This window comes from Pseudorasbora parva, chromosome 16 (assembly GCF_024679245.1).
Source record: "Pseudorasbora parva isolate DD20220531a chromosome 16, ASM2467924v1, whole genome shotgun sequence".
In the NCBI taxonomy this organism is placed as follows: domain Eukaryota; kingdom Metazoa; phylum Chordata; class Actinopteri; order Cypriniformes; family Gobionidae; genus Pseudorasbora; species Pseudorasbora parva.
This window is the reverse complement of record NC_090187.1, coordinates 27,443,846-27,456,843: the sequence shown is the minus strand read 5'-3', so window position 1 is coordinate 27,456,843 and position 12,998 is coordinate 27,443,846. Positions and strand designations below refer to the sequence as shown.

At 39.0% G+C, this 12,998-nt stretch overlaps 1 protein-coding gene and 1 pseudogene across 2 annotated transcripts in view; both read right to left on the bottom strand.

The window, feature by feature from the left end:
* Nucleotides 1-12,998, bottom strand: part of sema3e (sema domain, immunoglobulin domain (Ig), short basic domain, secreted, (semaphorin) 3E) — a 73,805-nt gene that overhangs the window by 25,879 nt on the left and 34,928 nt on the right. The gene's annotated exons all lie outside the window — the stretch shown is intronic.
* Nucleotides 4,008-4,124, bottom strand: LOC137043998 (5S ribosomal RNA; annotated as a pseudogene).

Here is a 12,998-nt window from a genome sequence, read left to right as displayed (position 1 = left end):
AATTCCTTGACTGTCCACTAGGGACAGGCTCCAGAAGGCAGCAGAATCTTACTGAGCCCCATGTTAAAATTCCCAACTTTACAGCATAAAAAAAACATGTTTACAGCCTGGTACAAATTTGTGGTTTTATAAGGCTAATTTTGACCTTCATGACGACTCTGAGGGGGGTGATTTTTTTTTTATAACTTATTAGTTTACGTTATATAAAGCCTTAAAGTTCTGCATAATTAGTTCTGCGTCTTTAGGTATTGCGTCACCTAAGCTCCGCCCACAACCCGACTTTTTGCCCATTTTCTGTTATCCGGTAGTGACACGCGACGACACGCTCGCAAGATGGCAATGCCCAGCTCGCCCCTACTTTAAGCTTCAGAACGGCTTATCGGAATCCTATGGGTGACGTCACGGACACTACGTCCATATTTTTTTACAGTCTATGGTCATAACACTGGCTTTAGGTCATATTCTCGCGCATGCCTTGTGGTGCTTCGTGAGTTCACGTCAGAGGCCCAGATGGAAGACAAGAACCTGATGAATAAAATTATTTCAATTTTTTTTTTTTTTTTTTGTTGCACACAAACTATTCTCATTGCTTCATAAAATGATTGTAGAGCCACTGTAGTGAGATGGAGTTTATAACAACGTCTTTAGTGCCTTTTATGGGTCTTGAGAGATGAAATTACATTGTGGCCAGTGGAGGCCTTTCTGAGCCATTGGATTTCAACACAAGTATCTTAATTTGTGTTCTGAAGATGAACGGAGGTCTTACGGGTGTCGAACGACATGGGGGTCATTAATGAATTACAGAATTTAAATTTTTGGGTGAACTAACCCAAAAAATTAGGTATCACCTGGAAGAAACTTTTCTCTAAATATTTTTTTTCATGACATTATCCTCACTTAAAATACCATATGGTCACCAGCATATATTGCATTTGGTATGCTGATCCCCAGCCCCCAGCGCGAGATGCTGGCATTCCCTCCATGTTTTTAAAACCGAACCAGCAAGAGTTGGTAAACCAGCTTCAACAGAAAGATCCTGCTGGCCGACTAGCTCCAGTAGTTTTGCTGGTGAACAGCAAAGAAAGACGTGCTGGTCTAAGCCGGTATTTTCAGAAGGGTAGACAAAACAGAAATCTGACACTGCAGTTCTTAGCACTGCAGCAAGAAGAAGAAAACAGCAAAAAATAGCCGGTCAGCCTTCGGGCGATTTGTATCACTGAGTATAATGTATTAACACATCAGTATCACTGTATATTACAGTGGCTTTTCATCATAAAACACACAGGCCTTCAATGTATTCCCTGCAGTCTCAAGGGAAATATACCATCCAGGTGAAGCAATGAAGGGTAAAATGAGATTCGAGTGCACACATCTAAGTCCTTCCTCACATGAAAAGCCCTTTGAAGAATCACTTTCTCTCTACCGTTACTGCAAAACTCACTTTAACCAGAAGGTGACGGTATAAGCTGTGCAACATGTGTCACAGGACAGGCTTTCACATGCTTGATTTATGTGTTCTCACACCGTGTGATCCTGGAGAAACAAACACCAGACATGTAACACCAGTCCATCCATCATTTCCTGTCTTTAGATCATTCTTCTACTCTTTCAGCAGGCAGATGCTTTTCCTGATCATTCGCTCCTCTAACTTCATACAAAACTGGAATGGAAATAAATCCTTAGGCAAACCCATAACTTCAGTTTTACTTTATGAAGCGTGCTGTTACATGGGAGAATTATGAGTATAAATCATAAAGATTGGCTGTGGTCTACATAGGGTATACGCAGAGGCTGTAAGGTCCTTTGTGAGTGGACAAATCTTACTTAACACAGTCTTGTGATTACCAGACTAATAGCATCAGCCCTTGTGGCCTACACACATGGTTGTGCGTATCGGCTTGTTTAGGCAGATGATGTGCCCGAAGTAACATTTGTTGCGTAGATGAGATGAAACAGAACAAGATTCACATGATAATCAGCACACCTTAAGGCTGATTAAGTCATGCACATACAAACTCACAAGCACATGGTTCAGATTTGAGGTTTAGCGATCATTGCGAGGGTTGAGAGATGTGACATCTGAAGAATACTGAAACTGAGTAATGGTTGAATTACTAGTAGGTCTGGTCCAAAACCAAGTGCGCTACCCATGCCTTAAAGGGGTACTTCAGCGCTGGGAAGATGAATTTTTATTTAAACTGGGTTATTAATGTAGTATAAATGTGAAATTATTTTTGAATTTGGTGCTTTCTAGACTGAGAAAAGACAGAAAACTTGTTTTTGTCTCATTGGGATGAAAGACTACAATTCCCAGAATGCTTCGCTGCCCTGTGAGGCCACTCCCAAAGCCACCACTACTGAATCAATTTCATTTTCCCACCACCACGTTCATCTTCATAAAATCAGTTCAGTTAGAGAACAGACACTACAATTAAAAGCTGAAAGTGTCTGTTCAATATATTGTGATTTAGCCGCTGAGGAAGTGTCAAACGCAGCAGGAGTCATATTACACGCACCGTGATGAGCGGGATGAGCTCTCGTGATGAGAGCTGAAGTAAACGCGTCCACGCTCGCGGCAGTAGTTCTCAGCCCGTGTTCAGTCTGGCGTGTTTTAAGTTCATGACTCTGGAAGATAAAATACTGACTTTGCTCCGCTGGTTGCACCGTTTCCATGAATGCCTGAGCCGAGCTGAGCTGTGAGTGCGACCCCATCCCCCATGTGCGAGTTGAAAACATGCGGAAATAGCTCCCTCTGCTGGCTGTAGTCTTCAGCGTCTGGCCAAACATTTTACTAATGACGCAAATCGACGATATTTGCGTCACCGGAGTAATTTTTCCAGAAATAAAATGCATAAATCTCTCTTATCTCAGTGGGATATAAGAGGGGGGAGCACGATCATTCGAATACTCCAGTGTTTCTACTGATAGAAAGCCATATGCTAATCGCTGAAGTAACCCTTTAACCATGAACTTTTTAGTTAAGGAGGGTATGCATAGAGTGACTGCAGAAAAAATGTGAATGTGCTGTAGAGAGAGAGGGCGAGCGGCCTTCTATCAGACATTTTTTGGGGGGAGATGCTCAGTGTTGAGACTGTCATCTGTCATCCTATCTGTATTCATTTTATTATTTAATTAAACAAGATTTGGTTTTCTCTGTGACAGTTTTGTCCTACTTTGTAAACAGTAAATATGTTAAAATGACACAAGATAAATAATGTAACCATTTTACTTTCTGGCAAGCGGAATCACTACAGGTCGATGGCAGGGGGGACAGTGTAAAATAGAAGTGAGAGCAGGCGGGTCACAGGTGTGGGAGAGAACCGTTAAAACCTGAGTCTCAGATTAAAAACTTAGTCTTAAGTCATGCTCAGTTGTACACAAGAAAAGCACCAATCGTTAGACATGTCAATCAAACATCAATTTAAATAATTCGTAACATACAGTATTAATATACATTAACATACAGTAATACATATTTTGAATGGGACTCGAGTGGACTCGGGAATAAGTACAATTCCTACGTACAAGTAGGAATAAGTACAAGTAATAAGTATATGAGTACTAGTAATAATAATAATAATGCGTTCAATTTATATAGCGCTTTTCAAGGCACTCAAAGCGCTTTACACAGAAGGGGGGAATCTCCTTAACCACCACCAATGTGCAGCATCCACCTGGATGATGCGCCAGAACGCTCACCACACACCAGCTGATTGGTGGAGAGGAGACCGAGTGATGAAGCCAATCAGGATATGGGGATTATTAGGAGACCATGATGGACAGGGGCCAATGGGCAAATTTGGCCAGGATGCCGGGGTTACACCCCTACTCTTTCTCGAAGGACATCCTGGGATTTTTAATGACCACAGAGAGTCAGGACCTCGGTTTAACGTCTCATCCGAAAGACGGTGCTCTTTATCAGTATAGTGTCCCCATCACTATACTGGGGCGTTAGGACCCACACAGACCACAGGGTGAGAACCCCCTGCTGGCCTCACTAACACCTCTACCAGCAGCTACCTGGTTTTCCCAGTTGGTCTCCCATCCAGGTACTGACCAGGCTCAGCCCTGCTTAGCTTCAGTGGGAAACCAGTCTTGGGCTACAGGGTGATATGGCTGCTGGTGTAATGCACACGATTCCAAAAAAATATGTACCAAGACCAAAACCATTAAAATATGGTCTCGAGACCGAGTCCAAGACCGAGTCTCAAGTACTACAACACTGGAGAAGGTTATTCACACAGTAAACGTCCACATAAGCCAAGCGAACCAGTAAACGCCTCCATCATCTCCATAAACCAAGCATCAAGATTCATCATTCCCCATCGAGTGTGGAAGATGTGCCGTGAGAAATAAGCCTTGAATTTACCTCAGAAGAAAAATAATGCGATTGATCCAGCGGAGGTGAGAAATTGAACGCGTTGAGGTGTTATTGTTACATAAACTTGTTACTAGTTGAACTATTGCCAGACTAAAATGATGATTGATCGGTTCAGTAAATGCTCTGCAATCGCTGTGAGATAAGCAAAATGCGCTATACATTATGTTTTTACTCCTGACTCACTTGATAACGTCAGTCGAGTGTTTGAAATAACTTTCATGTGGGATCTGAAGTGGCTTCTTATCACAGAATGAGGCAGACAGTATATTACTTTTTACTATATATATATATATATATATATATATATATATATATATATATATATACTGTAATGAATGCTATGTTGATTAGCATTGCATTATAAATATACTTTATTATAAAAATACTCGAGATGGCATGAAGAACACAGAATACAGAACAAAGATATTGTTGCAGTCGAGTGTTTATTGTCTTCAGGTTTAAGGATGATTGTATCTTCCCAGCCTAGACATTGTGCGGGCATTTACATCACACCATTTTTAAAACGTGTGTTTTTGGCCTTTCATGTACACAACAACAGTGTTTAGGGGGCCTGAAAACATCAACCTTTAAAAACTGGTTTCAAAGGGTAAGTTTTTTAAAAGCAGTACAGTTATTGTCTCTGCGTAAACTACAAAAACAAGATTTTAGGAAAACTGCAATGTCTTGCACATGCGTATCATGTGTTTAATCTATAGATGTGTCATTTGTCTTTACAAAGTGACAACTACTGCCAACTACTGGCCTGGCATGTATAACACCGCGCTTTTAAACGTTTTCGCATATCCGTGTGAACGAAGTGTCTGACAGTTTCAAGAAATTACATTAAAAGCTTGCCAGTACATTCAGCAGTAAACATTAACCATATTTCAAAGACAATTACATAAAGATAATAAAAGAATGTTAATTAAAATGTTTAATTTTAGGGTTTGGAAAGGTAAGTGATGACAGAATTTTCATTTTTTGGGGCAACTAACCCTTTAACTGTGATTTATATTATATTATATTATATTATATTATATTATATTATATTATATTATATTATATTATATTATATTATATTATATTATATTATATTATATTATATTATATTCAGTAGGCTCAAAAGGTTTTGAAACTTCCATGTGTTTATTCTGGCAAGGTGTTAGTGAGGTACGAAGTGGGTGTATCAGTATACGGTATAAGTATGTGTAAATCCCATGAGAAAACGCAGGATTTCGGTGAAAGAGAAGACAGCGAGAGGGAACGGAGCACTGTGATGTGTCAGGTGATGCGTATGGGTGCAAAGGGCCGAAACGGTGCTTAGATTCCTGATGCTAGGGAAAGAATGTGTGCAGAGGCGTTCGCCTGCATGTACGTGAATGCTCCTCTCACCCACTCTCTCTCCGGTTCTGGTCTGTGTCTCCGTAGCTTTATCAGTCTTTCCTGTCATCATAGCTACATCTGCATCATATCATCCCAGCACTACAGGCCCGAGTGTGTGTATAATTGTGCAGGTATCTGTATCTATCTTTGTCGTAGTGTGTATATATGAATGCTAAGCCCATCTCTTATGTGCTCAGATGCATATGTGCCTTGTATGCATCTCATTAATGTCTCTTAGTGTTTAGGGTGTAGCAGTTCCAGACCGAGGCGTGTGCTGGCGGCCTGCAGCTCCAGTGCTGGAGTTATCAGGCACCCCGCTGAAGCCTGTCTCCTCTAATTAAACCCTCTCTGATCTCCTGCCTATGGCTCCCACAATGCCTGTGGCTCTCTCCTTCACCTCTGCCGGAGGGTCAGGGAGCCAGAAGTGCTTCCTATTCCCAGCCATGAGTTCTGATCTCTGAACCTGGTTGGGATAAAAAGCGGGAATGAGGGATTGAAAGGAATTCTAGACACCTATAATTTCTGTGATGTGGGAAATGAGGATGGAACCACTGAATCCAGTCATTAAAGAAATGTCACAGATGAATGAATCAAAAGTATGTATACCTAATCAGATCGCGATATGGAATAGAGTCTATGAATATTAAACTATTTAAATATGAAGTCTGCATGTTCTGTGTCTCTGTGTGGACGAAAGGCACGGTTTCGTCTACATTTACTGGCACATGGTGTTTTCGACGTCTGGTATCTCTTTATGTATGAGGACACTCAACATGAACTTTATCTTCAGAGTTGCTCCGGGAGTCACTTCATCAGCATTTCACTTTTTTTTGTTATATATCATACACACAGAAACTCAAAGGTCTTCGCGACAACCTGTCAAATAATAGTTTGGTTTAATTTGAAAAAATTGTGAAAGAAATATATTACTAATGTTCAGTGTAGAATTTAGTTCTTAAAGTAATAATAATGATAGTATTAATAATACAATTATGAAAACTTTATTTAAGGAATAAAATAAAATAAAAATTGTTCGACCTTGTCTGCAAAAAAAATAACTTTCATGCTCATGCATTTATGCATTCATTTGATTACAGGGCTGGACTGGTAATCTGGCATACCGGGCATTTGCTTTGACTTTGACTCCGAATTTTGTTTTATACAATTCTATGATATGGAAACATTACAGATTCTATGTTGAATCAGCTGAAAACAGCCGCGAGCATGTATTCATGACGAGGTAAAGTGGAAAATGGCAATACACACAAACGTTTCACTTTAGCACAACCACAATTTACATTGCAGCTAACAGCGAATAAATATGGTGTTTTGGAAGAAACAATTATTAAAGGTCCCGTTCTTCGCGATTCCATCTATCAAACTTTAGTTAGTGTGAAATGTTGCTGTTAGAGCATAAAGAATACTGTAAAAATATACAGCTCAAAGTTTAATGTCAAGCGAGATATTTTATTTAACAGAAGTTCCCTTTCAAAGCCTACAGGACTACACCCCTGCACTTCAGGAATGACGTCACTAGAACCATTTGTTGACTAACCCTCCGCCCACAAGTACACGCAAAATAGGGGGCGTGGTCTTGTTGCTCTCCCATGTGGAGAAGAGCATGCATTCAGCGCTTGCATCTCCCCGTTATGGTAAGAGGCGGGACCTTTCCGGGCAAAGTGTGCTAAGCTGCTGTCCAATCACAACACGGGAAGCGCTGGCCCTATCAGAACTCGTTATGTGTTTCTGAAGGAGGGACTTCATAGAACAAGGAAATCGTCAGGCCGTTTAGGACAGAGGAAACAGGGGTGTAGAGACAGGCGGCAACCTCCCGCGATCTCTCTTGAAGCCAATACGGAAGTAATGTAAACTGCAATTCCTCAACTGGCCACTAGGGACAGGCTCCAGAAGGCAGCAGAATCTCATTGAGCCCTATGTTAAAATTCTCAACTTTAAAGCAGAAAAAAAACATGTTTACACCCTGGTACAAATTGTGGTTTTGGCTTATAAGGCTAATTTTGATCTTCATGACAGCTGTGAAGGGGGTACATTTTTTTATAACTCATTCGTTTACGTTATATAAAGCCTTAAAGTTCTGCATAATTAAGGGCGTGGTTACAAGTGGATAGCCATTTATCTGCTGTCTATAGTCATTGCGTCACCTCAGCGCCACGTACAACCCACCTTTTTGCCCATTTTCTGTTATGCGGGAGTGACTCGCGATGACACGCTCACAAGATGGCAACGCCCAGCTCGACCCTACTTTAAGCTTCAGAACGGCTTATCGGAATCCTATGGGTGACGTCACGGACACTACGTCCATATTTTTTTACAGTCTATGTGTAGAGATAAGTAAATTGTGTGAAAAATACTGTGTTTTTTTAAAAGCGAAACATGAACTCATGTTATATTGCACACTGTAAACATAATCAAAGCTTCGAAAACACGTGAAGAACGGGACCTTTAAAAATGTTGCTATATTACTTAAGGCTGTTTTTGTATTTTCTACAGGTGTTTACTTTTTTTTTTTTTTTTACTCACAAATATAATCGTTTATTATATATGTTTTATATAGCCTGACAAGCCAGACCCACATCAAGATGTTTGGTCTGGAAACTCACCATAGACAGGGCTCAATCCGAGGGGGCGGGATAAACGGTTGTCTTTCAAACTCCCTCTGCACGCGATAGGATAGCGCTACACCAACCAGAGCAACGACGGTGAAGGGGAGCTCGCTGACTGATTAAACATTCACCGTATCCGGTCGGCTAAACTACGAACACATCTTCCCTTTTTAAGAATGACTTCAGTGCCGCTCTTTGTTCTTTTCTCAGTGGAAAGCTTAACTCCAAGTCTTCCAGAGGCGCAGGCAGAGCTGATTCGAAAGACCGCCGCCGTTCGCCAGTTTCTGTGTTACTAGAAGCACGCAAACGCAACTCGGCCGTCGTCATTATGGCCCCGCCCGCCGACTCTATACACGATGTGATTGGGCCGTCCAGATTCTGAGGAATACAGCTCAGATAGGAATTGAGAGTTGCTAGACCACACTTGCGGGCAAATTAAATTTGCTGCCGCTAGGGTGCGTCTAGATTTCTAGGCTATGTTTTATATAGTTTTAGAAACCATAATGAGGAGCAAGGTTTTTACAGTCTATGGTTGTGTCTCAATCAGCTCCCTAGTTCAGTTGTCAGGGCACTGATCAGGGAGTCAGCCCATTGACTTATGTCCTGATCAGTGCCCTGACTAGTGAACTAGGGAGCTGATTGAGACACAGGGTATGTTTTTTACCCTGTGAATACCATGATCTTAAATTTAAATGAAACTGGCCTACAGTTAAACTATAATCTATAAAACGGTTTTAAAGTCTGGATCCCATGAATTAAGGACAAAGCTTTTTTTCCTCTTTAAAAGTTTTAATGACTTTTTTAAATAGATTTAATGAAATTGAATAGCCTCATGAAAGATAGATATCAGTGTCTTACTTAAATGATGTGTTAACTCTTGCAAAATATGATTGTTCAAACCAAAAATGTGATAATTTACTCACCCTAATGTCATCCCAAACCTAAATGAATTTATTTCTGTGTAGCATAAAATAAAATAATTTTAGTCAGATTTTTTTGTTCATACAATCTTCAAATGGTAGCCTAACCCAAAAGGCTTGGTTGCCAACATTCTTCAAAACATCTTATTTTGTGTTTCACAGAAGTAATACAGGTTTCGAAGGACACAAGAGTGAGTAAATGCTGACAGCATTTAAAATAAGTAAATTTACTTTACTGCATCCTAGCTCAAAATCATCAGTGCTGTGATGACAAAAAAAGCAATATTAAGTTTATCTGCATTTGCAGCAAATTGGATAATATCTATCATTATGTCCTTGTCCTAGTTTTATTTATATACTCCAATTTAAGGCCCCAACCCCAGCAAAAACATTCACGGGGAACTCATGGGCCGGATGTTCTGGGTATGCCAGAGCCGAATTTTAGCCCCAGTCCAGCCCTGTTTGATTACCACCATGTTTAATAATACATTTGCATTAATCATAAATCTAGCAAAAATAAAACTTATTAAAATGTATTTTTAATGTTTTAATTTTTTTTAAATCCAATTAAGCAAACGTGTTTTAGATTGTTACAACTACTGTAATTAAAAAAGTAAAAATAGAATCTCAAAATAGAAAATTAAAACAACATTAAAACGAAATTTGAGGAAAAAATGTAATTAATTTCATAATGTATGGCCCTAAAAATATACTTTTTGTTAACCCTTGTATGGTGTTCGGGTCTGTTGGACCCGTTTTCATTTTTTATCGAAAGAAAAATGATATGATTAATTATTTTTTCAAACTGAGACTCTTTGGCCTTGGCTCATTTTCTGTGAGGAATATTTATCACACCACAAACTGTACACCATTATTATAATTATTTTAATTGTATAGGGTCACTTGATGGTGGATCTGGTGAAGAAGCTGTCAGCGATCAAAATATTGATTTTGAAGTTTTGAAAATATGTTTGAGATGGTGAAAATGAGTAATAGAATATGAGAAACATTCATGTTAGATATAGATCAGGGTCACTAAAGACCCAAATATGTAAGAATGATTGGCTAAACAGTCATGCATTTAAGAGTTAAATGTAACCATTAAAATAGAGTCATGTAAAAAATGTAATGAAAAAAAAAACTGAATTTGAAAAATAATAATTAACCCTAGTTTGTGCTCTGGGGTCTATATGACCCCAAAGCACTTTTCTTTAGTTAAAAAAAATGGTTCCCTTTATCTCAGTGGAATAAAACTTTGTGACTTTTCCTAAGTTATCTATCTGTACATGCACAAAAAAACTGGGCTTGATTCGGTTGTTCTAAAGGCATGTAAAAAAATTTGTCACACTCAGGAGCTTTGGGGTCAATATGACCCCACATTGAAATGAATGGGAAAATCGAAAAAAATGTGTTTTTTATTTTTCATTTGTCAAAAAAAATATATAAATCCAGAATAAATCTGAAAATTTCCATACCACAATGAAGCCCTGGTACTAGAGCAGAAATGTAAAGTGGAACGAACATGATCACTTGCACACACACATGCTCACGCACACAAACACACATAAACAAACACACAGGAGTGACTCCAATTGAAAGCATTTTTTTTAGAAATTGACAAATAAAATCAATAATTCCAGAAAAAAATCTGAAAATTTCTACACAGAAATGAAGGCCTGGTACTAGAGCAAAAATGCAATGTAGAAAAGACATGCTCACTCAAACACACACACACACACACACACACACACACACACACACACACACATACATACATACTAACAGGAATGACTGCCATAGCCAAATAAAATCAGCCACAAATGCAGAACAAAGATAAAAGGGGTGAGACCTAATGCACACACACACACACACACACACACACACACACACACACACACACACACACACACGCACGCCCGCGCACATGTGCACGCATACACGCACATGCGTACTGAGGCACCACCCACATGCGCACTGGCGCATTACGCACGTGCGCCTATGCGCACGCGCACATGGGCACGCGCGCACACACACACAGAGAGAGAGAGAGAGAGAGAGAGAGAGAGAGAGAGAGAGAGAGAGAGAGAGAGAGAGAGAGAGAGAGAGAGAGAGCGAGCATCTATGGAATTTGTCAAATGAAATCAGCAACAAATGTGAGTACCTGAGTGAATCAGTGAGACCTAATGCATGCACACACACACACACACACACACACACACACACACACACACACACACACACACACACACACACACACACACACACACACATACACGCAGAGAGAGCAAGGGAGAGATGAAAGGAAACTGACCCGTTCAACTTTGAGAAAGTTTACTCTGAGATCTAAGAGCTGCAACTTTGTTTTGAAAGCAAACTAATTGTTCCCATAACATATATTCCCATACAAAAGAGGGCCAGAGCATGGACTGATTTTTGTTCATGATACATGTTCATTCACAACATTCTGAACTGCTTTTTTACCATGTGAATTATGTAATAATTTTTGTAGCTAGTTACTGCTTTTATGGTCAGTGTTCAGAATTTGATTATCAAAAAATTATATTGTTATTCAATGTTCATTCTTCACTCCTGGTCATTTATGCATATTGCTGCTGGGTTTTTTTATATATATATTATTAAATTAATATCTTCAAAATTCTAAAGTTAATAATTTTTTTCCACATTTGGTTCATTAAAATAAATAATATTCAACTACAATCCGATTCTAAGTCTTGTACTTTAGGTGTTTCTTATGTGGCGATTTATGTGGTATTTTGTTAAAACAGACATTTCAAAACTTATCAAAAACTACCAAAATTCTACTATTTGAAGGAATATTTATTTTTTTATGTCTTGTATAATGTTTATACATGTATAAATTCACAAAATGTATAACAAAAGTTATGATATGAGCAGTTGGCCACATCCAGTAAAATGAATGGATCTCTATTGCCCCCTATGGACAAAACAATTTCTTTCTTAAATTGTAATTCCTTCAAGTTTGTCTTTGACCAACAGATGGCAGAATTGTACAGCTAACACCTATATCAATATCCAGAAACAAATTCATTTTAATTTAGATCATGATTTAAGTATTTTTTTCATAAAAAATTGATATTTCACACGCAAGCTAATGGTATAAATGAGGATTTGTGTGGTAAATAGGTACAAAAGTACTTTGAATATCCAAAAACACAGCATTACTGTATAGATGAGAAGTGAACAAAAAAAATAATATATTATATGTAATATTAAAAATGTATATTTTTTTTACAATCACTCTTTACATTTTGGGGTCATATAGACCCCAAATGCACTGAGTGTAAACAGGAAACTAAGGACATATTAGGGTTAATAATTCTAATGTAACTCGGGAAAAATTGATTTCATAAGGCTCTATAATCCTCTATCCAAAAACCTGCCAGAAACTGAGTAAAGGGAAATAAAGGCTGAAGGCTGACTCCCACAACACGGCACCGGAGAAAATCCAGATTCTCAGTTTCCTTCAAATATAAGTCTCCTCTTTGCTCTTTTCTCCTAGCCTGTTCCTTTAAATAAACGTCTCCTCTTTGCTCTTTTCTTCAAGCCTGTTCCTTCAAATAAAGCTCACTTCTCTGTGATTAGCTGCTCTGTAATTTGACTGGGGTTCTCCTGGGAGGATGGAGATGTTTGTTTTCGCTTGTCTGGATG